This window comes from Bicyclus anynana, chromosome 23, assembly GCF_947172395.1.
Source record: "Bicyclus anynana chromosome 23, ilBicAnyn1.1, whole genome shotgun sequence".
NCBI lineage: Eukaryota > Metazoa > Arthropoda > Insecta > Lepidoptera > Nymphalidae > Bicyclus > Bicyclus anynana.
In genome coordinates, this window is record NC_069105.1 from 7,169,011 (window position 1) to 7,196,245 (window position 27,235).

The following is a 27,235-nucleotide window of genomic DNA, read 5'->3' on the forward strand; positions in this document are numbered from 1 at the left end:
CGAGGAATTGAATCGTCAAGCACGGAAATGGGTCAATGAAACGAGTGTACAACTAAACATGCGACATTCTCTAAAACGCATGTCGCATGGAATCAGAGCCGAACGAGTGACAGCTGCTCGTGAAGCACGCTTAGCTGAACTCCGATTCCACGAAGAACGTCTCAATTCCCACCTGGACGCTCTGTATGATCGTATTGAACATTTGCCTTCAGACGCGTCATCATTTCTATCTTTGGATGCACCAGAGTTGTATCCATTCTGCGAATGGATTCAGAGCATCCAAACTGACATGGAAGTTCTTTTATCTTCCAACCCGGACCCGGAAGTGAAGCGATTGAAGATGAAGAGTTACGCACCACGATTAGTGAAGCATAAGGAACTGTTTCAGGATAGTTTAGATTTGGCTATTGATGATTATAAAAAGGATGTCCAGCATAAAATTCAAATGGCAAGGCTCTCGAATTTTAACTTCATGTCGCAGTTAAAGCTTTTTATGGAAGGTGGAAGGTATGCAGCGATGGAGGCAACCAAAACGTGTGCAGCTTTAGTCAAAGGCGCTGAAGCTTTGGAGGTATGCGTCAACCGTACTATGGACGCTTTGAATGTTCGTCGAACGCAGTTGCTCGCTCTAGCTGATCACCAGATGTCTCCATTACAACATGCTCTAGATGAAGAGTCTCCTAAGAGTGATAAGAAGAAACCATTGCATAAAAAATAATGAGATTTCGAGTGGCTGTGATTGTAGAGGCACTTAAAGGTAAAGGCAGCGCATTTGCGTGCAAATAAGGGAGCGTGATCAAACATAAGACATCATAAATTATCGTCTGTCTGTAAGCGTTAGTTAATGATCGAGAGCCTGATATAACAAGACATACTACATTTTAGGAAGGGTAAAAGTTCACGTGATAGGCTAGTTAAGTGGATATGACCTCTGCCTTCGATTCAGAGGGTATAGGTTCGAACTTTAAAAAAATTTAATGAAATTATTATTATTATAATTAAATTTTATTTGTCCTTTTTTTATAAACCTACAGGGATGTGGATTTTCATCCTCCTCCTAACAAGTTAGTCCGCTTCCATCTTAGGTTGCATCATCAGTTACCATTGGGTGAGATTGTAGTCAAGGGCTGACTTGTAAACGTAAACTTGTAACACGTGCGAAATGGTCGGTTAACATGATCGTGTGTGGATACCGTTATACCTACATATACCTACCTACATGAAAAGCTAATCAGTAATTTCCACTAGTGCAAGCCTATCCCACACCTAATACAGTCTTTTCCGACTAGTTGGAGGGCAATGGGAATATTGGTCATATTTAAAAAGATATATGGCAAATATTCTTAAAAAAGTAAATGTAAATAAAATTACTTAGTTACACGATACAGAAACACAATCAAGTATTTCTTTTATTTTTGTTTGTCCGCGCTAATCTTGGAACATTTCTTTAAAAAAAGAAAACTCAGTATCTTATAACCCAACCCAAGATTCGAACCCACGATCTCGTTTTCCGAAACCACATAGACTAACCACTGGACCAAAAAGGGACAATTACACCATACACAGTACCCTATAATATTACATTAGCCGGCGCCCGTGGTTTTATCCGCGTAGTTCTCGCTCCTATGAGAATACTGTGATAAAATATAGCCATGACACTCACAAATAACGTGGCCTTCTAGTGGTAAAAGAGCTTTCAAACTAGGTTCAGTAGATCCAGAGACTACACCCTACAATACCACAAACTTTATAATATTAGTATCTAGATTCAATAAATGTCCTCCTTTGACCAACTTGTATCTATTAGTCCTGTAATAGATAAAAGTTGCCTTCATTTGTTGCCCGTTCACCGACATTAGTCTTCATTCTACACATTATTAAATAAAGGCGTACCTGCCGACTCTACGCTAGAGATAATATCAAGTGTACTTGGTCTATGGTCACACAAGGCAACGACTTGACGTTTTACATCATCATCATCATCGTCATCATCATCATCATCATCATCATCATCGTCATCGTCATCGTCATCGTCATATTCATCGGCATCTTCATCGTTATCTTCATCGTCAGGTTCATCGGCATCTTCATCGTCAGAATGCAGTGTTAAGTGTTTTTGTCCAAAAAAAAAGATCAAAATAGGTGCGACACCGCCATACATAGCCAGTTTTAAAGCTACTAAAAAATAAGTAAATCCAGTTCAATGTTTATCGTAATCACTCACTTCACTAATATTTAGAAACTCTTAAAGCCGTTTTCAACTTTAACTTTAGATATTTTTCTCCCTGGCGCCACACGGAGTTAATCAAATCACGTTCGCAAGAGTTTTTCTTTTATTTTTGTGAAATTTTCCAAGAATACTGCAATAAGTTCTTATCTATACTAATACTCGCAGACCCGGTCAAGCTTCGCTTTGACTTATGTGCACTTCTTCCCTATCCTTACCTTACCCTACTCCTACCCCTACCTACCCCTACGGTTTAGGGTTTTGAGAAATAGATATTGGCCGATTCTCAGACCTGAATATGAGCTCGGCTGAGCTATGTTTGGTCGGATCTCCTCTTTTCTGATTCGATTGCACAGAGAAACTCCGATTATTATTATTATTATATACCATACGAACTAATGTAGACTCAGACCAATTACAGAAGGACCTGTATCGTACTCATAGTCACGAACAAAATTGTCTGTCATTTTCTGAAGAAAACGAGCTTAGATTTGGTATTTATCTTATACAAAACTAGAAGTTTTTTCCCGTTTTTTACACAATTCTATTACACAAAAAGGTATTATTACGGAGCTCTTTAACCGACGAACACGATTACAACTATTTAACATCGATACTATAGAGACAGTTTTTATAATCGCATTAGATCGTTGATCATATACTTTGACAGAAAAGTAACGTCTAGCGAGGCAGGTCCTATACAATAATTGGTCTGAGAATGTAGATAAGTGCTTGGTGTAAATACTGAGAGATAAGATTTAAGATTGAGAAAAGAGTAATAGAGATGTTACATAAACGTGCAGGCGCCTACTTCATCCGGTTCTCCGATCACGTACATTCAGGGACTAGCGTTAATTATGAAATATTACCCTCGGAATAGTGTTGCGCATCGATTGGCTGAGGTGTCGATACTATCGATTAATTCATAGAACATAAAGCTTTAGCGCTTTATCTTTGTTCTGTGACTAGCGCTTAAAACGTCAAGTCTGCAGCGTGCGTAGGGATGTGAACATGAATAGTAAAATCCCTACGCTCGCTGCACACTTCACGGTTAACTTGACCGTGTAATGCTAGTCACTCACCATCCATTAACTCCACGTGCTTGCGCCTGCATCTGTATGATGTCATGCACATCGCGACCAACACACGATCAGTTTTATCGGATGTCCTACCGTTTGCGCCCCAAGCCCATGAGCTTATTTATTGGATGGCCAGTGGCTAGCATAAGGATCAAGTAGTGTTGTTATACACCGAAATGCTACTACTACTACTACTACCACCGAAATACAAGTCTCGTATTGTCCCGCAATGTCTTAATGGCGCTCATTGTTATTTGCTAATGACGGTCTTATTGTCATTTGTGTCAGGCGCTGTCAATTTTAGTTCAGGTTTTAACCGCGGGACTTCTTTCGTGGCGCGGACTCTAGCACCATTATGACCTACAATGTGCAATCAAACACACATGTTAAAGTTGTGAACAAGATTTCAAAGTCAAGTAATAATTGTCGCCATGTTTTTTTTTCATATTTTTATTTACAGAAGACTCCAAAGGATTATATAACAGGTACAAATAAAAAAAGCTAATTATCAAAAATTAGAAAAATTTATTAACATCACACAAAAGAAAGAGGGCAAAATTGGTATTCATTACGTTTATATATCACAACCAGATAATAAAAAACGTCTGTTGCTTTCTAATTTCTTTTCTTCCATCACCTTCTTTCATCATTAAGCACAGACAGCTGAAGTACCTGCTTGTAGCATTATCAATTCAGGTATTTTTTTAAATCGTCAACGCTATCGATACTATCAATAAAATCCTTCACAGTGCAACACTACTTTCAATATCTATCGATATTCCAACAATATTCCTACCCTAACCATAATCCGTCATTAGAATTCCTTGCACATCAAAATACCCCTAGGTTCTGTGGATCGTGACTGACATTCACTGAATTTGATATCACATCTATATTACATCGATAGTGTTCTCCCTCTACTTTTCTCTTTAGTGTGCTAAAATCAATGATAATTTTATACTATAGGTAGGGTACGTCCCTAAAAATCACCGCAAAAAGTGATTCGAATTTAGCGACTCCACTGAGTGCACACATGCACAATTTTGTCTTTAATGGGGATGATGACTGGGTTTGAGTATATTGATGTTATGATACATTCGGGTGAATAAGGTCAATGTTAACTAATTTATACATAAAAAGCAAAGATTGACTTGATATTTGCAAAATAAATAAGATTATAAAATTTCAAAATGTATTAAAAATCTTTTATCGTAATTAAATGAAAATTCATACAGTTTTAGCTTCCTTACATTAAATGTGACATTTTTTAATGAACTATAAACATAAACGCACAAATAACAAAGATATGAAAATTTTCGTTTGAACGCCCATACAAACTAACGATCATTATGTACCAACGACTTCATTAATTCGACCATTTTGTATGGGGCGTTTTTCAGAGATCCGTGGCAGTGCCGCTAATATGACCCTTTAAATCCCTGTAGTTCCGAAAGCAATGATCGCAGATACCCTGTTACTTTTACAAAATTGCTTTACTATTAGCATACTCTTAACTTATATACAATTTAAGAAACTGTCATCATCCCCATTCCATAATACATGGGCCACACTAAAAGTTTTGCACTTCTAGGTAATCGGAACTATTATACAAATACATTATCTTCCTTAGGACGCAAACACGTACAAAACTCACGTTTGATAGACGTACTCGTAATATTTAAAGAATATAATTTAAAATTGCTACGTGGCTCACTAGGGCCAAGGATGCATCAACGTCCTATCTCGTGAATAGTCATTTACACGACAGCTAGATTGCAGAGATCTGCAGCACTACGCGCATCGATATTCCTCGGGCGTACTAAGTGGTTTAATTCCTCTTTCCATATACGCACTGCAAAGATGTGGAATGCTCTCCCAGCTCCCAGCCACCTACAATATGGGTATCTTCATGTCAAGAGTGAATAGGCATCTTCTAGGCAAGCAAGTTCCACCATAGGCTGCATCATCGCTTACTGTCAGGCGTGATTGCATCTAAGCGCTTGCTTATACAAAATAAAAAAAAAGACATTTGGCTAATATAAATAAATAAATATATCGCGTGGCGCGCATGCTGAGCTAGGCCTACTGGTGGTCATTATAGTCTATTTATAGAACCATATTGGTCACACGCGTCATATTAATCTTTCCACGTTAATTTTTCTCCCCAGGGCAATGGTTGAACTCAAATTCCACAAAGAAAATAGTTCAAATGTACGAAATGTACAAATGGGCACAGTAAAAGCTGCCAAACTATAAAATACACCGAACGTTAAACGTTTGGCGGCGTTAGTAGATTTACTAGCCAATATAATGTTTCATGCAAAATTTGGAAGAAAACCTACAGAAACACAGTACAAAAACAGGACGCCTTTATGTTAAGAACAAGCTGTATTTCCCTTTTAAAAATAAAAATAGGTACTTGAATAGTGTTGGTGACACATTCACCCGTACTATAGCAAAGGTACGCCATGTCACCTTAATCCTCCTTTAAACCCTCTCACATTCATTCAAAACTTTGAGCCTTCTACAAAGGACACCGAGCTCGCCCGGGACGTTGCCATGGCAACGTGTAAAAGCGCGTTTCCACTTGCCCTAGGTTTTCACTCCGGATGTTGTTATTTTTAACAATATTTTACTAATAATAATAGTTACTTTAATATTAAGTAACTATTATTATTATTCTTTTTTTTATTCTCTACAAGTAAGCCCTTCCCTAATGGTAAATGATGATGCAGCCTAAGAAGGAAGTGGGCTAACTTGTTTAGAGTAGGATGAAATCCACACTCCTTTCGGTTTCTACACGACATCGTACCGGAACGCTAAATAGCTTGGCGGTACGTCTTTGTCGGTAGGGTGGTAACTAGCCACGGACGGAGCCTCCCACCAGCAAGACCTCCACCAATTAAGAAAACCTCAATCGGTCCAGCCGGGGATCGAACCCAGGACCTCCGTCTTGTAAATCCACCGCGCATACCACTACGCCACGGAGGCCGTCAAAATCCTGAGGACCTAAAGCATTTAGAGCCTAATTTCACTCGTGTAGTATGTCATAATGCTTGCGCTAGTCATACTTGCAGCTCACGTGAACATTTTGTAGATGATGTCAGTGGATTATTTGTTGAGGAAAATAAAGGGTAAGGCACAAAGATACCTTGTTTATTATGCAAAAGTGAACAAGATATACAACTCCAAATAAAGGAAGCCCGTAAAGGTAACTACATAGGCCGAAAACGGTAAACAACACTGCGAAACTACAAAAAATCTCAAAATTAGTGCAGCTGTTATTATTAGCGTTCCTAAAGTAGACCGTAGACCCCCGGACACACTTAATATCTGATGCAATATGAAGTTATTAGTCGTACACGTATCGGATCGGATCGTGTGAACACTCACAAAATAAAAAGAAAACTTGATATTCCTTAATGAATTCCCAGGGATATTATTTATTTGATACAGTATCGCACAGTGCAACCATCATTCAGAAGGTTGCAAACTTGTGTGAAGGAACACGATAACGCGGTCTTGTAAATTCTTATACTATTTTTCATTACAAGATTTTATTGAAGCTTGCCTTGTTAGTACTATGTACGTAGTCAAATCATGGCGGCTTGAAAACAAACTAAACCACTTTAGAACTATGGCTCTTGATAGAAGAAGGGACTTGAAGGATGTCAAATTCTTGTAAAAATTAAAAAAAAAAGAAATTAGATACTTGAACGTTACTCGTAAAGCTATATTACTTGTAAAGCTCCAGAACAGTCTTTTCGCGAATTCTACTATGTCTAGGTTATGTTAATTAAATAATATACTAAGTCGATCTAGAAATATCCACATAGACCAACATATTTACGTTTTGAGGTATTGCAAACTAAAACTGAAACTTCAGACAATAATTTGTCAGATTCGAGATATATCATATTTGCACAGGCTCAAGAACAATTACAGCTTTTTGGAAAATATAAATGAAGCTTCGGCGTGAGTAAACGGCACCAAACGATCGAATTTTTTGTCATAGGTATTTGAACAAGCAACTTCCCATAAACGATCATTACGTGGTTTTAAATTACGTGGAATTGAAATGATTTAAGCGTAGTTTATTGATACTATAAAAAATCACCTAGAGAACTAAAACAAACCGATACCAAACTGTAGAACCTCTCAACAGTGGTAAACATAAGGTTAAAGTAAAGTAAGAAAAGAAAATACATCAAATTCTCTGTAACAAAATTACAAGTATTTTTCCCAAGTCAGAAAGTTCAAAAAGAATTTACCTTTAGGCACCTACTCTTACTTACATGGAAATGTCATTTGTTTGTTTAAAGGTAACACAAAGGACGTACTTTATAAATAAGGCTACGCGCACACCCGATGTAAAGTCAGTCCGACTGCAAATCATTGCCGGCACTGTTTCCATTTATGTTATAGGAAAGGTACTGTTTCGAACCAGCGAGTCACAAAGAGACCTATTTATTATTTTATACAAAAGGGATATTCTCATAGACACACGGCTTTGATCCAGATGTTACTGGACCTTTACCGGCTAAAGAATCTCTGCAATTTCATAAATTATGGCAAGTACCTAGGTTCGCGCCAAGTTACGACGTGACAATTTTATCTATAATGTCGCTATCTCTTTAGTCCCATTACAACGAAAGATATTGCAAATTGCGACGGGACGATAGAGAATATGTATAGACAAAATTTCATCAAAAACAACACTTCTAAAATATACTAACTACGCAACTCAGTTATTCTACCGCAAAAAGTTGTGAGATCCATGTAATACCAAGCCGGTTACTTTATTCAGTCCGTAATTAAGCAACTTTCTGTCTCAAGTTACTACGTAGATAACCTAACAACATCTTACAGTAACCATATCAATATTAAAAAAAAATCTTTTGTATTTTAAACAAAATAGATTGACTTGGCCATCGCACGAATATACAATATATCTCACAAGTAATACTTAATAATAATCAATAAGATTGTTGAAAGCGCTTAATGATTAAATGCATTATATTTTGATTTTTGGCGCGCGTCTTATATGTATCTCCTGCATATAATTTAGTATTTTACATATATCTCCTGCATATAAAAATTAGTATTTTTATAGGAAAACCGAATGAAAATCAGCCACTTTTTTAATTCTGTAAATGGCACAAACCATGTTCATAATGGCTGTCAATAATAATGACTACTATCATTGTTTGTTATATTGTTTTGTCGAAAAACTTTACTCGAACACGAAAGCCTATGGAAATGCGTCAAAGCAGCGCCGAGGGAGACATCGTTTACTGAAGACACGAAGACAAAGTCAAAGATAATTCGGGTGGAAGGTCAAGTATGTTCACATTCAGTACACCGCTACTGAAGCGCGCTACAGTGCGCAGAAGAGATATTAGAAACCAGAGAAGAGCCTGATACCGGCCTGTTAGGTATCAAAATCAAAATTAATTTACTTCAAATAGGCTGAGTTTACAAGCACTTTTGAAACGTCAAGTGTGACTATTTGTAAAGACTCTACTATCGGTTCAGAAAGCATTTTCTGCTGAGGAGAGCCGACAAGAAACTCAACAGTTGCTCTTAATTATTATAATTTACAACAGTTACAATGATTACAATAAGTATGGCAAAGTAGTTAGCTAGAAGTATTACAATACATCTGGAGTGTTATTAAAAACATAATTAAAAAAAAAAACATAATCGCAATACAAACTCCGAGGACGCTTTCTCGAAACAACTTTTATTGTACAGATGAACATTCATATTTTTGGGCAGTAAAACTTTGTTACAAAGCATTCCTCAGAGAGGCCCCGGAATTCTGAACTTTCAAGCGTTATTTAAGTGAAAAGTTTATGCATATTAAACATTCATACTAAAATACAACATTCGTAACACCGAGAAAAATCTGACGCTAGAGAATTCTTTTTTTTTTTTGAAACCAGGTTGAAACCTTGGAATTTAAAACTGAGAAAGTCCCCAGACATAGACAGGACATAATTTAGCTACAATAACGACTTTTAAATGAGAACCATAGCATAGCCACGTGAATGTCCGCGGGAAGAAATCATCCCGGTTTACATGTATCCCGGTTTGTATGTATCATTCGGAATCACTAGATCACGAGAGTCGATGTCACCAGTCCACCTAGTGAGGGATTGCGTTTTCCGGTGCAAGTTCGCCATTCAAGCACCTCAAGAAACTGACGTCCATCTGCTTTTTAAACATGGAGCATGTCGAGGCATGTTAACCGGAAATGTAATACTGGCTATTTGCCTGAAAAAACTGTGCAAATATGACAAGCGTATTAAAATATCATCATATGGGAAACAGGAAAAGATGCAAATTCATTTTCAGAAAGTGTGTTCAAACTGTGTTTCCTCGCAAATGTGTTATAAAACGTCGTATGACATACGTGCGCTTTGATATTTACAAGCCTCTGCTTCCTTACTATAGCTCTCGCTTCCGGATCGAGTTGCAATATAACTAGTTATAAGTTTAAAGTAGTTAAAAGCTTTAAATACGGGTTTATATTGCCTGTTTTCGTGGTGGCACTTGGAACGGGGTCCTAGCTGAAAATCAGCGCTGTATGCTTTTTTGCATATAGGGAGCATACAGCAATATGCTGAGCTGGGACCTTTTTCTAGGTTATGCCACATATCGCAGGGTATTTGTTATTCTACGATAATTGTGATGTGTGGCATAATGGTAGCAATAAAGATATATTTTCAATATCGTCTCGGATGTAATTTTCAACTTACCGCACTTACATCATAATGTAGGTACTATTTTAACAGAAAGCCACAAAATTTCATAATAGACAAAGTTTCATAGGCATATGTTTTATTATATCAATGTTTGGATAATAAACTTTCGCACAGAGCAACTTGTGTTAAGTTTAAGGGTTATTTAAACAAAAAATTAGCACAAAGTTACCCGCGCAGCCAACCGAGGCTACATTTGGGGCATTAAATATGTACATAAGACTTAACATAATCCTCCGCCCAAAGGCTCCCACATTATAAACTATTCAGTAGGCACTGCTATTTATTTGGGCTGACCGCAACTTAAGTAGCTTGACAAATATCCTTATTCATTTTGTTTATCTCTCGTATCATTTAACAATATCATAATGACATCTACTCGTAAACTAATAAACAGAAGTAAGATTTTATTTTGTTTGCTTGTTAAAAACAATTTCACCATTTGAAGACTACATCTTCATTATGTAACATTATATTATATTTAAGTGTTCCCACAGGAAAAGGAACTACGCGATTGAAACCGCGGTGCATTTTCTAGTATTAAATAAGGAATATGAAATAGCGCATACCTGGGTTTCAAATTGTAGGGTTATAAAGGAGTTTTTTTACATGTTAGCCCTTGACTACAATCTCACCTGATGGTAAGTGATGATGCAATCTAAGATAGAAGCGGGCTAATTTGTTAGGAGTGGGATGAAATTGCACATCGTACCGGAAAATCCACAACCATTTCGGTTTCTACATGAATTGTACCGGTAAATCGAACTAATCTAATTAAGAAAACCTCAATCGGCCCAGGCTGGGATCGAACCCAGGACCTTCGTCTTGTAATTGCACCGCGCTTACCACTGCGCCACGGTGGCCGTAAAAGAAGTTTTATCATCATATAAGGCCTTACAAGTAGACAAAAGACATTGTATTATCTCAATCGATATTTCAACAAACAGCACCAAGTAAACAACACCTTAGGTAAGCATATCACCTTTCATACCATTTACTTTAATTAAAGCCTCCAAATACTCCATTACCTAAATAAATTTACGTAACAAAGCCGAAATACCGACAAAAACATTTTAACTCACATCCAGTATTTAGAGAGCATCGCGCCCCGAAACCACCCATCCATTTAAATTACATTCAGCAAAATTGACAGAATATTCACACCGTATGAATGTAATGGGATGGATGTTTGGGAATCCAATTATTTACACGATACTGCTCGCTCACAATAGCGTCAATTTTCACGCCCCACATGGGTCCAAACTCCAAATAAATTTGCATTATTGTAACAATACATAAGAAGTTCAGTCGGAACCTATCGCCATAGAATGGACCACGAATTGGCAAACCTAGTGAAAGGCGAAACAACAGAGCGTCATTGTAAAGCCCAACGTCTTCAGTGGCTAGGACACGTAGAGAGGATGCCAAATACTAGAGGGCCTAAAGTGATGACAGAATGGAGGCCACAGGTAAATAGATTAAAAGGAAGACCTAAAAAAAGTTGGCTAGATTGTGTGAAAGAGGACCTGCAAAAAATGGAAAAAATATCTGGGTGGGAAAGAAAGGCAAGGCATAGAAATGGATGGAGAAAAGTGGTAGAGGAGGCCAAGACCCACAAAGGGTTGTAGCGCCGAAGGAAGTAAGAAGAAGTAAGTAAGTACATATTTATTTCTGAGAGAGGTACTTCCTCTGATTTTCGGAGGTAGAGTGCGCGCACGATAAGTTTGCGCGTGGCCAAAATCGGAACCAATCAAAAGTGCCGCCATATTGTCGTCTATCTCTATCTATCTATTGGCGGGTAAAAGAGATCACTAACATAATTGCGCCACCTGGCTCTGGCTATCTGGCTCTACGACATTTTGCTATCGCGCACCAGCAGTAAAACCAGGGGCGTAGCTACTACCGTATCAGCCGTATCAATAATACGAGGCCTTCAGGCTACAGGGGCCCCTTACGTGTGAAAGCAAAAATTAGTAAAATTTAACCCACAATCTCACTTAATCTGGTGCGTACCGGAGAAAAAAACTTGTAAACATATTTTCGAGATTTGCCGCTCGTCTATTTGGCCCCACAACTAACTTTTGACGGCCTCCGTGGCGCAGTGGTATGCGCAGTGGACTTACAAGACGGAGGTCCTGGGTTCGATCCCCGGCTGGGCCGATTGAGGTTTTCTTAATTGGTCCAGGTCTGGCTAGTCGGAGGCTTTGGCCGTGGCTACTTACCACCCTATCGACAAAGACGTACCGTCAAGCGATTTAGCGTTCCGGTAAGACGTCGTGTAGAAACAGAAAGGGGTGTGGATTTCATCCTCCTCCTAACAAGTTATCCCGCTTCCATCTTAGATTGCATCATCACTCACTTGTAAAAAATAATTTAAAAAAAACCTTTGATACAGGGCCTCTCTAAGGCAAGTTACGCCACTAAGTAAAACAAACGCAATACGCAGAATAACATATTTAGAACTATCACACAGGCACACTAATAAATAATTAATCACACTGAGGTCGTCCCTCAAAAGCTCGTAGTACACTCCCAATTAAAAGTTTATTCCGTCAGTATTGGATTGAAAGATTAACGAGGAGGATCGGCGTAGTTTCTATATCAAATGTCACCAGTTCTAGATCCGGTGTCCTACTTTTACAAACTTTAATCAGGAACACGTTTTGCACCATTACTACGTTGATCGCAAAAACCAAGATAAATAAGGGTACCGTTTTTATAAATAAGTACGTTCGGAATCCTAAAAATGTTCGTTTACCCTCATGTTTAGAATCGTACACCGATTAGCGTTGACAACCGTACTATAATATACAGGGTGTCGTGTCAGGGCGATAGCTGCCATTAGGGCCTACTAAAATAATGCATTATAATATGTTATTGATTATTGATTTTTCTACAAAATACAAAAATCACTATTTTCAGTGCAATTTACTAGTCGTACTAGGTGTTGAAAAATTACTTAAACGTTGATTTTATACTTGGTAGTTATTTTTGAATAGTTGTTATTCAAGTAATTAAAGTTTAATTTTTTCTACTGCAAAGTAAGATTTTTCAAGTTCGTCAAGCGACTGAAATGTTTGATGCTATAAACCATTCACTATCTCACCACAATCTTTCCTTTGATAGATTGCCTGGTGCATTGGTGAGTACAAAAAACACTAATGTAAATTTTTGTATTCACTATTCCCTTTATCAAAATATTTGGTAGGGTAGGGTAACTTTCAATTTATATTATTTGAAATTGAATGTATTAACGCAAAACTCACATTTATTTTAGATAAAAAATTATTAAAAAATGCAAAAAGTGCACATAAATATAGTTTTTATAAAAATTAAATAAATAGCAAATACTTCACTTTGTATTTTTTGCGTTTACCATAAAGTATTATCATTATTCCCTCTCATTTATTTATTACTTCTTTTTTTTAAATTTTTAACAATATAAGTATAATAAAATACAAAACATTATTAAAAATTTATAAAAAAAAATTCACCCTCCCGCTGCGGGACATTTGAGTGTCCAAGCAACCGGTGGTCAGGGCTCCAGAGTGAGGAACCTCCTCACAATACGCGCCGTCTCAAGAATCACTGCCTTTTGTATCCGACTCTTGATCCAACAGTTAAGCGAAAGCTTCTTAAGATGTTGGTCGAAGCTTTTCGCTATAAGACCATTGACTGAAACAACTATCGGAACAATAATAGTTGACTCAACATTCCACATGGCGGTAATCTCGTGAGCAAGGTCCAAGTATTTTGATACTTTTTCCTTTTCGGCTTTAACCAGATTATCGTCATGTGGAACAGTAATATCAACAATTATTGCACGACGCACTGACCGATCGACTAGCACTATATCAGGTCTATTGGCTACAATATACCTGTCAGTGATAATCGTTCGGTCCCAGTAGAGCAATGCACTGCTATTTTCAAGAACTGACGCTGGGTCGTACCTATAGTAAGGCATCTCAAAATCGATAAGGCCATATTGAAGAGCAAGCTGTTGGTGGATTATCTTGGCTACTTGATTATGTCTGTGCAAGTATTCGCCGTTAGCAAGGTGAGAACACCCGGACACAATATGCCTGAGGGACTCCCCAGGACGATGACACGCTCGACAGATGTCTAGAGTGCCATCTTTCATAATGTGTTTCCGGTAGTTTCTCGTCTTTATAACTTCGTCCATAATTGCACAGACAAAACCCTCGGTTTCCCCAAAGAGGTCACCGAATTGCAACCAAGATACAGATGTTATTTGATCTACATCCGGCCCAGTAAGGGCCTTGTAGAATCGTCCATGCAACTCCTTGCTCTTCCATATTGCCACACGATCTGAGTTACTGATTACTATAGGCTTGCGCCAGTTCTCTTTGCCTAGGGATAGCGGGGTAAGTCCCTTATCCACTGCAACGACATCCTGATACATACTCACATTCATCTTGAGAAAATGATCTCTGAGATTGCACACCTCACGATTATGGAGGTTCCTGGCGTTTAAGAAGCCACGTCCTCCACACTTGCGTGGGAGGTACAATCTCATTACAGATGAACGGGGGTGATGCATCCGGTATGACGTCAGCAGTTTGCGGACTTTACAGTCCAGGGAATCCAGTTCGGTTTGAGTCCACTTTAGAATGCCAAAAGTGTATATGAGTAAGGGCATGACCCAGCTATTAAAGGCACGCACCTTGTTACCGCCCGATAAAAGACTTTTTAGGACTTTTTTCAGGCGGCCAAAGAAGCGTTCCTTCACTACCTGTTTCATATTCCCTGCCTCAATACAAAGTGCTTCTGTCATTCCAAGGTATTTATAGGTCTCGCCTTCAAGGAGTGATCTGAGAATGACAGTTTCTGAAATAACTATATTCTCGGAGCTCACTATCCTTCCTCGCTCTACATTGATGACCGCACACTTGTCTACACCAAATTCCATCCTTATGTCATTGCTAAAGGTTTGAGTAATCTTCAGCAATGACACTAGGTCTGTACGCTTTGATGCATACAGCTTGAGGTCATCCATGTAAAGCAAGTGAGATATGAGCTCACCACCCCTGCGAAGGCGAAAGCCTAGCCCTGAATCCCGCAGTAAAGTACTGAGAGGATTAAGGGCTAGACAAAACCATAAAGGGCTCAAACTATCGCCCTGGAAAATACCTCGCCTAATCCCTATCAGTTCATTCGATTCAGAACACTCAGAAGCGCCTGGGTGACGAAGAACTGTCATCCACTGTCCCATACATGACTCAAGAAAAGAGCATAGTGTTGTATCGACCTTGTACAACCGCATGACCTCCATGAGCCATGAATGAGGCACCGAATCATAGGCCTTCTTGTAGTCTATCCAAGCAGCCGTGAGATTTTTTCTGTTTCGCCGAACCTGTTGGCAAATAGCAGTGTCTATGAGGAGAAGTTCCTTTGTACCACGAGACCGGGCCTTACATCCATTCTGTGTTGGGGCCAAAATATGATTTGCATTTATATGCATCGTTAATTTTGATGACAGAATGGATGTAAGGAGCTTATAGATGGTGGGTAAGCATGTTATCGGTCGGTAGTTTTTGGGGTCTGTGGTACTTCCGGATTTGTGTAGCAGGAACGTGACACCAGTTGTTAAAAATGCCGGTAGCGATCCAGTGTCAATGGCATTTTGAAATTGCACTGCCAAGATAGAATGGGCGCTACGAAACCATTTTAACCAGAAGTTGTGCAATCCGTCCGGTCCTGGGCATTTCCAGTTTGACGCCGGACGAATTGCACAACTTACATTTTCTGTAGTAATGGATATCGGAATCATTTTTTCCACCATTGCACACTCTTCCTTGACAGTACTCATCCAATCGCCTTCAGTGTGGCCTACGGGGGCCGACCAGATGCTACGCCAGAAATCTGACATAGCATCAGAAGTCGGAGGTTCCCCATCTGTCACACAGACACTGGATCGTTCCCAGTTCCTGTACACTTTCCGTTGGTCACTTTGGAAGATCCTATTCTGATTATACCGGTCAATACGCTCTTTATAACGCCTAATGCGTTGTGCCCATGCATAGACTTTCTGCTTCAAGAAGTCAATGCGTTCGGTGACACAAGCCAAGTACTGGAACGGACGTGTGTCAGTCCCAGCAAAAGCCTGAGTCACAAATCGCATAACTCTAGGACGATTGTTGCCCTCCTTGAAGCAGATTAGCTTAGCTATGAGAGTTCTAGTCAGTGTGATACGCCTTTCGATTCTGGTCCGCCAAGCTGGTGCTTGACCCGTCCTCTGCGGAGCCGTGCGTGGTTCAGGGAATTTGACACCCGCAATACGACACGCCGCAACGGCTCCACAGAATAGAATCGAATGCGTATCACTTAGGTCCTCAGATGTTACGAGATATTCACCTAAAATCTGATCTAGAACCCCCACTAACGCCATATTTCGTCTATGTACAGGCAAACGAGGCAATTTTGGTCTTAAATTAAGAGGCATGTACCTATATGTCATAATAGAATCCTCCAAAGTTCTCCTCAATTGCTCATAATTCTGGCTACTTACTTGCATATCGATACCATCCTGTAGCACCTCTGGGATGTTGGTTTGCAATGTTTGCTGAGGTAAGCTACGGATGGTATCGATTTGTACTGAAGTAGAGCGCAGTCGTTCAAGGTTAGCTTCATCCAGCAGATGACGTCGCTGGATTGCTCGCACCTGATCCGATAGTCGCTGCGCAGTCACGATCACTGTTGGCTCAAGAGTCTGAAACATAGACAACATCCTTGACCGGTACGCAGTAAGGTTAGTTCCCCCCTCTGTTGCCCCATAGTACGCACGCATGACGCTCTCATTGAGTGGACGAGACCATCTCATGCGGCGCACTATACCACCGGTAGCGGGAGCACTCACTGGAGCCCGCAGCTCCACTTGCCCCAAGCTCTCCGGTAGTATATCGTCGTCACTCTGCTGCTGGTATTGTTGCTGTTGTTGTTGCCGCCGCCGTGTGGTGACACCTCGATGAGTCCTCCGAACCGGAGTGGGTGTCACATCCCCCGCAGATGTTGGCGGGGTTTTAAATTCCTCCGGCGACGACGGCGATGATGACGACGATTCATAGTTCTTGATTTGTGCGCTCGTTCTGCCGCCTCCACGTCGCATGTTTTATCTTATTTGGGTTCATTGTATTATTCACTTGTTATATTGATGATAATTTCTATTTTATTTGAATTATTTATTGTATTTCTTTAAATTATTAAAATTATATTTAGTTGAGTGGAAAAAAACATGTCATTCCCGACGGGTGGCAGGTGTTATTATTACTATTAGTTTTTATAGCAAAATCTGAAAAATACTATATTTTTCTGAAAAAAAATTGTCAACCCTAACCGAGATTGATAGACTGATTGTCTAAACTGTCTCTCACTCCTCTACCAAACTCTCTACCAACTCATCTACGAAAGTGCGTCAATTAAATTATATCGGGCCCCGAGACAAATTGCTTGTTAGAGACAAACTGTATGCTGGCATACAGCATCAGCTGACACGTATCCAAATTGATTTGGCACTTGAATTAATCGAGAATTGCATTTTAAACGGAGTGTATTATTTTCCAAATACTATTCGTAACGTATATTGTAACGTTGCTTAGTTATAAATTAACTGTGTAACAATAAACCTTAATTTATTGAAGTCCTTAAGGAGGGCTTTGTAAAAGCAGATACAAATTTTCGAAATAACTTGGCAAATCATTTCTATTTTTATGAATATAAAAGAAATGAAATCAACGCTGCTCATTTCATCATCATTTTTAATTTCTTTTACTTCAAGTAGGCTTGAGGGAGTATGGAATAACACGTAAATAAGAGGGAAAAAAGCAAGAATAAAGAAATAAAAGCATCATTCTGATTCTGATATAGAGCTAGAAATGATTTTTTTCTTTACTGCAGATCTTCAAGCAGAACTTTTGGAGTCTCGATCTAAACTACAATCAGTTCCTGGTTAAAATTAAACTATTTTTCGCTACGACATACAAGGTTTGTACATAGCAGCTTTTATCAGGTCGGAGAGCGTTTGACAATAATAATAGATGAACGTCAATGCTTTAAAGCGCGCTTAGCTGGAAAATGTCCATTCACTCTTGTGACATTTTGCGAGAAATCTTTGGTATTTCACAGAGCCGTCGGGTCTCCATTAGCCTTACTACGTTTAATGGATTAAATTCAAGAGATGAGGGTAGGTAAGGTAAAGGTTTGGAAATTCCTGTATATTGAATTTACCTTTACGACAGGTCGGACAGACGGGAGTGTCTGAATCCCGATAATTGAATCCCATTTCGAAGTATTTTTATTTGTAGTGACTCCAGCATTTATTTTTATTGTAGATAAGTGACGTAATATTTGGGAAACATTTCGAGAGGCGAAGAGGCTGTGTTTGTCTACATTGGTAGCACTCCGAATAATTATGGGATTAAGAACTAAAATTATTGTTAGAGAATATTTTCTCATACAGATTTATATTTACCATTCGACGATCTAGTCCGGTTCCCTAAGATTGCTACGGGAGTTTTCTTTTCACACAAAAAAGAAAACTCCCGTGGTAACTGCACATTCCCTCAATCAATTTGCTCATAGCTATTGCACAATTGAGATTATAAAAAATCAACAATCACGCTGGGACTACCTTAAGTCTTCGAATAGATGTGAAATTCGAGTGTAACAGAAAATACTTTAAATGGGTCTACACAGTTTAAAAGAATGTATCTATCAAAACAGTTAATGTTTCGATAAGCGGGCGAAAAACACAGAAATATCCTATTTGCTAATGAAAAAAGATAACGATCGTAACAAGCAAAATTACGAACACAACACAGAAAATGAAGAAGTATACAATCACAGCCCTAAAAAAGCACAATACCTTGGAGTACAAACTATGGTCAGTTTAATAGCACATTCGAACAGATATAACGATATGTCTCTTAAGAAATTTCAAGAGAAATCAGTAGCTAAATTGCCCATGGAAACAGTAATATCCATAAGAGTATGCAAGGAATGCATACAAAATGCTACCCTGCGTCCATGAAAAGCGTAGGTTTTAAAATTAAAGCACATGTGAAAACAGTGCCCAATATTGTATATACTATTCAATTACTTCGTCCTTTCCTTTCTTTATAGTCTATTTATATACATAATACAATACATAAAGTAATCCATTTACCCGGTGCGGTACCTGAGTATCGAACTGAGAAATGGGGTCAGCTATATTAGTACATACTCCTGAGATATTGGAAACTTGCTGATAACAATGCGACGAAGCTCACACGATATTGTAGAATATGTAGCTTATTATGTTCAAACAGATCTTATTGTGCAATAACGTGGAATATATATTTACTTTTCTGTACATTTATTTTACCTCAATCGCTAAAAACGTAACTACTTGTTGCTTAAACTCTACTTCACATGAGCACCTTTACCGAACTATCTAAATATATAAAACTCAAAGTTAAAGGACTGACTGACATAGTAATCTATCAATGAACAGCCCAAACCACTGGACGGATCGGGTTCAAATTTGACATACAGGTAGATGTTATGAGTTAGGCATCCACTGAGAAAGCATTCTGATCAATTCTACCCCCATGGGGATAGAATAGGGATGAAAGTTTGTAAGAAGCTATGCCAATTTTGCAGCGATTTGGCTGAAATTTGGAATGAAAATTGATTTAATTCTGGATTAACACATAGGCTACCTTTCATTTCGAAAAAATCCATGATTCCCGCGAGATTTGTTAAAAACTGAATTCAATGCGAGCGAAGTCGCGGGCGCCCGCTAGTATTTAATAAAATGTATTCTACTTCATGCAATAAAACTCCAACAACCATTAAAACCAAAAAATGGCTTTTTACGTGGTCTATTTGGCGAAAAGGTGTCACTATAGTCGAGTATGCGTATCGTAACTTTACATGTGCACATAACGGTGATCCTTACAATTCAGAATAAAAAATATCGTGCAATTTTGCTTAATTTGACAACATCTAAAGCAGTTCCTAAATCAAAGACTGCAGGAGATAAATATGCCATTAAAATCAAAAATGTATCAGAATTGCTTTTGCGTGGTTTATTCGGCGAAGAGGGTCATCCTACAAAGCAATTGCTTTTATCAGTGTGACTTAAGTCGAATTTATATACCTATAACTATAACTGTCAGTTGCGCACAAACCGGTGATCCTTACAACTCAGACAAAATATAGACGCACAGAGCGGAATCATTTGACAAAGCACGTAACGACCAACGACGGGAAGCTAATAATCATTTATAACACAAAATTCAATCAATAGTATCAATAGTAGGAAAAATAACTTTAAATTCTAATAAACTTTAAAATATACCTACCATAAAGAGTCTTGTTACATGAACGATTATAATCCGACAATTCTTCTTGAATGGAACTGCAATATGGGTCAAATTAAGAAGCACACAAGTGAAGCTAATATAAAGCGTGTAAAAACAAACAAAAAGATTGAGTGTCATACTACATGTTAACCCCTTATTCTCACGGAAACGATAACTACGCGGGTGAAACTGCGGGACGTCGGCTAGTGAAATAATAAATACTGTTTAAGATTATTGTAAATGGTGTGAAGGAAAGTTAATTTCAAATTACGTTACTAGGTACTAAAGATCGAGTAATATAAAAAAATTTAAAACTGGACAGCCTACTTAGTTTGGAAAAGGATTTTCCACCCAACGAGACAAGCCTTTCTTGAATGAAAGGCGTGGAATGTAATGCATTTCCAGAAAAATACCTGAGAACAAAGTTGCTACATTGGTGCATAAATAAAAACTAAATAATTCTAATGAAAAAAGTTACATTAAAAAAAGCAATCCAAAGTTAAGTGAAACATTAAAAAAAAAACTCTATCTCAAAGATATAAGAACCACAGGTTTTGTATACAGAAAGGCTTCGAGGCTAAAGCTCTCATCGCATCCCAGATCACAGACGAACTCAAAGGCTCTCATGCCTTAGGTTTACAAGTTTATGTTGCAAATACATAGGATGAATGCTTTTATCTGAGAATTTATTCATATTATATCGTTTCTACAGTTCAAAAGTACAGGAGATCTATATTGAACGAAATCAACACTAAAGAAATAAGTTAGGTATATCGATAGTATGTAAGTCGCATACAGATTAAATAGAGTAAAAAACAAAAATATAAAATAAAGTTACTAATGAGACAACTGTAAATAAATTGTTACGCAAGATAGTAAATGATTAAAAAATAAATTAGGAATCATATAAAACACATTAAAAATACTATACTAGATTCTAGTAGTTACAATTTAATTAAAATTCCGACCCCACTTAAAAAGTGGGATAAGGGTAAGGACATGATGATGATCACCTTAACATGATGGTAAAAAAGTATTCCATCACTGATTCCACAGAAATATCTTTCTTAAAAAGAAAAATAGAAAATATTTAAAGTGAAGAATAGGAAGCTACTCCGTTTATGCAGCGCATAGTTTGTCTCTAGTTGTGAAGGTCCCTTTTTTGCAATAATCAGAACCAGGACGGCCTCCTTTAGGAACAGACTCAGTACCAACAACATTCTAGGCTAGGTTTAAACTAAAATTCACAGAGGATTTAACCAAGTGAAACTGCGAAGCGTAACTAGTCTGTCATAACAAAAAAGATTTGCCGTTTAAATGGCTATAACATATTAAAAGAAAGCATAAAGGCGATCGACAACAAATTCTCAAAATGAATTGCGACTTCCTGATATGGTCGTAAAAGTGGGTCGGCCTTTATAAAATGCCTATAACCCCGGTCTCGGGGGTGAAATAAAGGCGTCTCTAGCGGAAATGAGCAAGCCGGCAGAGTTTCAAGCTAATCGAATTTCAGGACTCGTAAAAAGACACGTCCGTCGTCAATTAATTCGAGTGGAAAAACGACATGGTCGTAGGACATCCAGTAATATCTACTCGTACTAAAAAAAACAATAACATTGATGAATTAATAAGATAAGATAAAGTTTATTAGATAAAATAATAAAATTATAATGTAAAATTGTCGCAGAAGTTTTTAAAGCCAAAGATTGACTATAAAAGTTCCATAGATTGAATATTTCACAACCGATTCGACCACAATGAAAATAGTACTTTTTAGCGACGTAAGTCGATCATCCCTGTATCTATACTAATATTATAAAGCTGAAGAATTTGTTTGTTTGTTTGAACGCACTAATCTTAGGAACTTCTGGTCAGATTTGAAAAATTCTTTCAGTGTTAGATAGCCCATTTATCGATGGCTATAGGCTATATATTATCCCCGTATTCCTACGGGAACGGGAACCACGCGGAGTCAGCTAGTTAATTTATAAAAGTGAAACTTACTCGTAGTTCTCAAGATTTTATTAATTAGACTATCTCAAGATATTGACGAGAGGCAACGAAGCGTATTGATCGATTAACTCCAATATCTGTCGACTCGATTCCGCTACATTAAACACGAGCAGACATTTTCATTTAGGTTATTTATGAGACCAACATATGAAAAAGATTTAAAAGATGTATTTTTTTAATGAAAACTCATTTTTAATGTCTATGGATAAACCATAGACATTTTAAAATTGTCTAACAATGTTAAGAGAGCACTGAGACATACCATTAACAAAAATTACTTTATTATGTTTAAGGAAAAATATTGTGTTGGAGAGTCTCCAAAATCGTCCATATATTAATATGTTTGAAAATTATTAAAAAGAAAAATAAATAAATTAATTAATTGTAAGTATTAGATACTTTATTAATTATGAATAAACTAGATTTAAATTTATTACTAGGAGTTGTAAAGAAAACCTAACTTGTTAGTAATAGAACCTTTTATAATGCTGCACTTATGAATAAACCGTAAGAAAGAGTACATCAATCAACAAACTAAATAATCGAACGCATCTCATTAGATAGTTGTATATGTATTACTCATAAACTGAAGACAAACTTCTCCGATTGGTTGTTTCTTACTTCATCCTATCTTTGTACAAAGAAAAGGAAAAATAAGCTCATTAAAGACAACATGGCATCCATTTGTAACCCGATATGATAATGTTCCTCATTACAAAAGATTAAGGTCAGGAGTGTAGAGACAATGGATTTCACTTTGTGGCATTTTCCACATTTGTAGTTATTTTAATAAAAGTCGATGATCAGCTCATATACGTAAACAACTAGCCATAACACGATTAGGAAGCATTTTATTGGTATTGGATGGCGCTGTTTCAATTCAGACTCAGGTGACTTGCTCACAACAGCCATTTGCCTCCTTGACGAGGACTTCCAGGTGATGGATTCAAGGTATCTCTCACCCACCGGAGATAAGTCCTCGAGTTGTTGGCGGTTCTAGTGTTTCCGATGCGCTTTCAACATCACCACGGTATTTTTGCTTGGTGAAAATAACTCGCATTAACCGATAAAATTGAGCGAAATGGGAATATCCTTCCATAAAGTCGGCACTTAGACGTGTTTTGAGCCCTATTTCACGCGAGCCTTAAGCAGGTTCTCAGAAGGAGGCTATGCATTTTGAGGCGAAACTGACGATAATGATAGCAATGACCTTGAAATAAAAGGACCAAAACTATTCAATCAAGACCAATTAAATTATGAAACCAGATTCATACGTTACGGAAACTATAATATGACAGATAATGAGAAAAGCCATAAAATAAGTAAAAAGTGACACCTATAGTAGAGATATGCTGGCTTAACAGGCTTTTTCGCTTTTTCGCAACTGTAACCCCGACATAAGATTCCTCCTAGCTCTAAAATGATGATGACACATATCAATGATGGATACAATTTATTGTTATAGTAAGTTCTTTGATAAACAATGAAAGAACGTGTTATACCAATCTCAGATCCTTAAAGACATTTATGAGCACTATTTGAAATATCATAAAGGATTCTAATGCACCTTTTTCTAATCCAGCAACAGATACCCGAGCAACTTGAGCCACCGACGTCAGATCCTTTCTGGGTCTAAAGGTGCTGATAGACTTGAACACATAGCATTCGCCGTTTTTATATTTGTCGAACTGAATAACGAGCCGAGCCGAGCCAAGGAAAGAGCCAAATAGTGCTACGAACATTTTGAGAATTCTAGCGAACGCTCGATTCGATCAAGCACTAGAATGCTCGATATAATGCTCCCTAAAATGTTCTCGTATTTTTCTGTGATGTAATATTTGCACGAATGCTCATTACAAGTGAAGTCAAGTGTATCAGCGCCTTTAAGAAAGGATACATTTATAACTGACTGACGCGATTTAATTTTATGATAACAGCTTTAATAAATAATCCTTGTCAACATTGATCAAATAATTACTATTGATGATATTTTTACTTGTATAATTATGTCTTCAATGTTGATACAGCTTGACTCGGAATTCTGTATTCTTAGCATATGATTATGACTTCTCAAAATAATCATACTTGTAGCAACTTAAAGCGACAATAAAGCAAAAGAATATTACATTTGCTAATTTTAGATGGCAGGAAAAACTTCAGTAATAAAACGAGGAATCCCAGCTCATGTTTGCTCCAGGCAAAGCTTTGAGATAGCAAATTGAATCCAGAGGAAATTGGAAACAGCAAATTGATCATGCGCGACCAATTTGTTGCTTTGATCAAATACAAAGTTGCTGTGTATACCACTTTATATATTACTAGTCTGAGAGTATATAACGTATATTTATACATATTCGTAGATGTGTTGTTTGTAATTTTACTTAATTCCCAATTAATGCTCTTAGTAGAGGATCTATCACTTATCTGTTTACTGGATGAAAAGTGCTTTATATCAAAATATGCCAATGGCTTAAAAAATTAGTCTCCGTTCAGACCTTCGTCAAATATTTGAAGTTAGTTTTTTAAAAATTGCTGTCCATGCACCTCGTCAATCAGGTCCCAACTGTCTTTCGATATAGCCGGACGGCCTCCGTGGCGCAGTGGTATGCGCGGTGGATTTACAAGACAAGGTCCTGGGTACGATCCCCGGCTGGACCTTTCTTAATTTGTCCAGGTCTGGCTGGAGGGAGGCTTTAGCCGTGGCTAGTTACTACCCTTCCAGAATAGACGTACCGCCAAGCGATTTAGCGTTCCGGTACGATGTCGTGTAGAAACCTAAAGGTCTGTGGATTTTCATCCTCCTCCTAACAAGTTAGCCCGCTTCCATCTTAGACTGTATCATCGCTTACCATCAGGTGAGATTGTAGTCAAGAGCTAACTTGTAAAGAATAAAAAAAATGAGTTAAACTATAGACCTAATGAGAAATGAGGGGAGCTTTAACCCCTGAATTTACAACCCTTCTCCCCTATCCGCCACAGGACTAGATAATTATAGAGACTAGATATTTTAATTCTTAGCTCCTTCAAGTAGAAGGTAATTTAAATCCGCTCAGTTTCAAACTAATTTCGTTTAGCTCAAAGCTAAGGTATTTCTTAAAGGGCTTTATTCCAACGCTACTAAGCCGGGGGCGGTTTTAATTGCTTAAGCGATCACATTTATTACGATATCAAAGATGTTCGACGGAAAATGTTCAAGATTATTGGAACAACAAAGCAAAGTCCGATTTACGAATCGCAACTTTTTGTTGAACGAATTTCATTTACTTTCCGAAGTCTATCAAGACGAGAAATGTAAATATGTATTTTTTATTCCTCGAGGTAAAAAAGCGAGATGGTTTTTAGCTAAATACGGTGAAGATCCCAATGAAACAATGCAATAATATCTAAGATATATCTAATAACTTTTTTCCTATGTATGAGTTCTAGCAATTAGCATAAATATTAAAAAAAATATATCTTTCTTTGATTTTTCAAAATTGAAATTTCTGGTGGAAGGCTTCGATCTTGGCTAGTTACCACCCTACCGACAAAGACGTAACGCTAAGCGGCTTAGTGTCCCGGAATGATGTCGTGTAGAAACCGAATGGGGTGTAGATTTTCATCCTCCTCCTAATAAGTTAGTCCGCTTCCTTGAGATCTTAGATTGCATTATCACTTACCATCAGGTCAAAAGGGCTAACTTATAAAGAATTAAAAAAAAGAAGATATTGACGACTTTGCTGGCGTAATTTGACTCAAAAATCGCTAGCAACGATCTAGGGTCAACCAGTTCCATTTGTTCCATTTGTTTGGCTACGGTCGTGGTTAGTTACCATCCTACCAACAAGCAAATTGCGTTCCTATACGATACCATGTATTAACCAGATAGTAGTATGCGCTATGCGGTAAACAAACCGTACACCTTTTAAGCTCTCGCATCAGGTGAAATCAAATAACTTTTTCTCAAAGGATTTAATTAAAATGAGAATAGAAATTAATGCCATTCATCTTACCACCAATCTTTCAGAGAACAAAGAACAAATGAATCTTTGATAATAATAATAATTATAATGCTTTGCTATTCTCTTTTGTGAATTTCACAAAGGGGGATTAACCGCAGAAGTCTATTAGGAGTATCAAATACCATTGCAACCGTGTCAGGTTGGGTACACACAACTGTATCCATACTAATATTTATAAACTAGTAGACGCCGTGCGGTTTCACCCGCGTGGTTCCCGTTCCCGTAGGAATACAGGAATAAAATATAGCCTATAGCCTTCCTCGATAAATGGGCTATCTAACACTGAAAGAATTTTTCAATCAAACAAACAAACTCTTCAGCTTTATAATATTTTATAATATTAGCATAGATGTGAAAGTGTATGTGTGTGTGTCTGTCTGTCTGTTTGTTTGTCCGTCTTTCACGGCAAAACGGAGCGACGGATTGACGTGATTTTTTTAAGTGGAGATAGTTGAAAGGATGAAGAGAGACATAGGCAACTTTTTGTCTCTTTCTAACCCCCCACTTCCCTAAAATGGGGGGGTTGAAGTTTGTTGTAACGTTCAAAGTAGACTAAACACAACGTTCAGTAATTTTTTGAAAGAAAAACCAGGGGACGTCTTGGTATATGTATTTACAACTTAAGGAGTCACGACGGGACTGAGGCACTCACGACCACCGGATAGACTGGCAATGCCCAGAGATCTTCTGGACGAAAAAGAGAGATCTGTTGACTCGGACCGGACAGTCATTATATAAAGAAAATATATGACAACCAATAAAGCCAGGGGGCTCATCCAATGCCATCTTA

At 37.8% G+C, this 27,235-nt stretch overlaps 1 protein-coding gene across 1 annotated transcript in view; it reads right to left on the reverse strand.

The window, feature by feature from the left end:
* Positions 1 to 27,235, reverse strand: part of LOC112056057 (myotubularin-related protein 8) — a 53,801-nt gene that overhangs the window by 25,686 nt on the left and 880 nt on the right. The gene's annotated exons all lie outside the window — the stretch shown is intronic.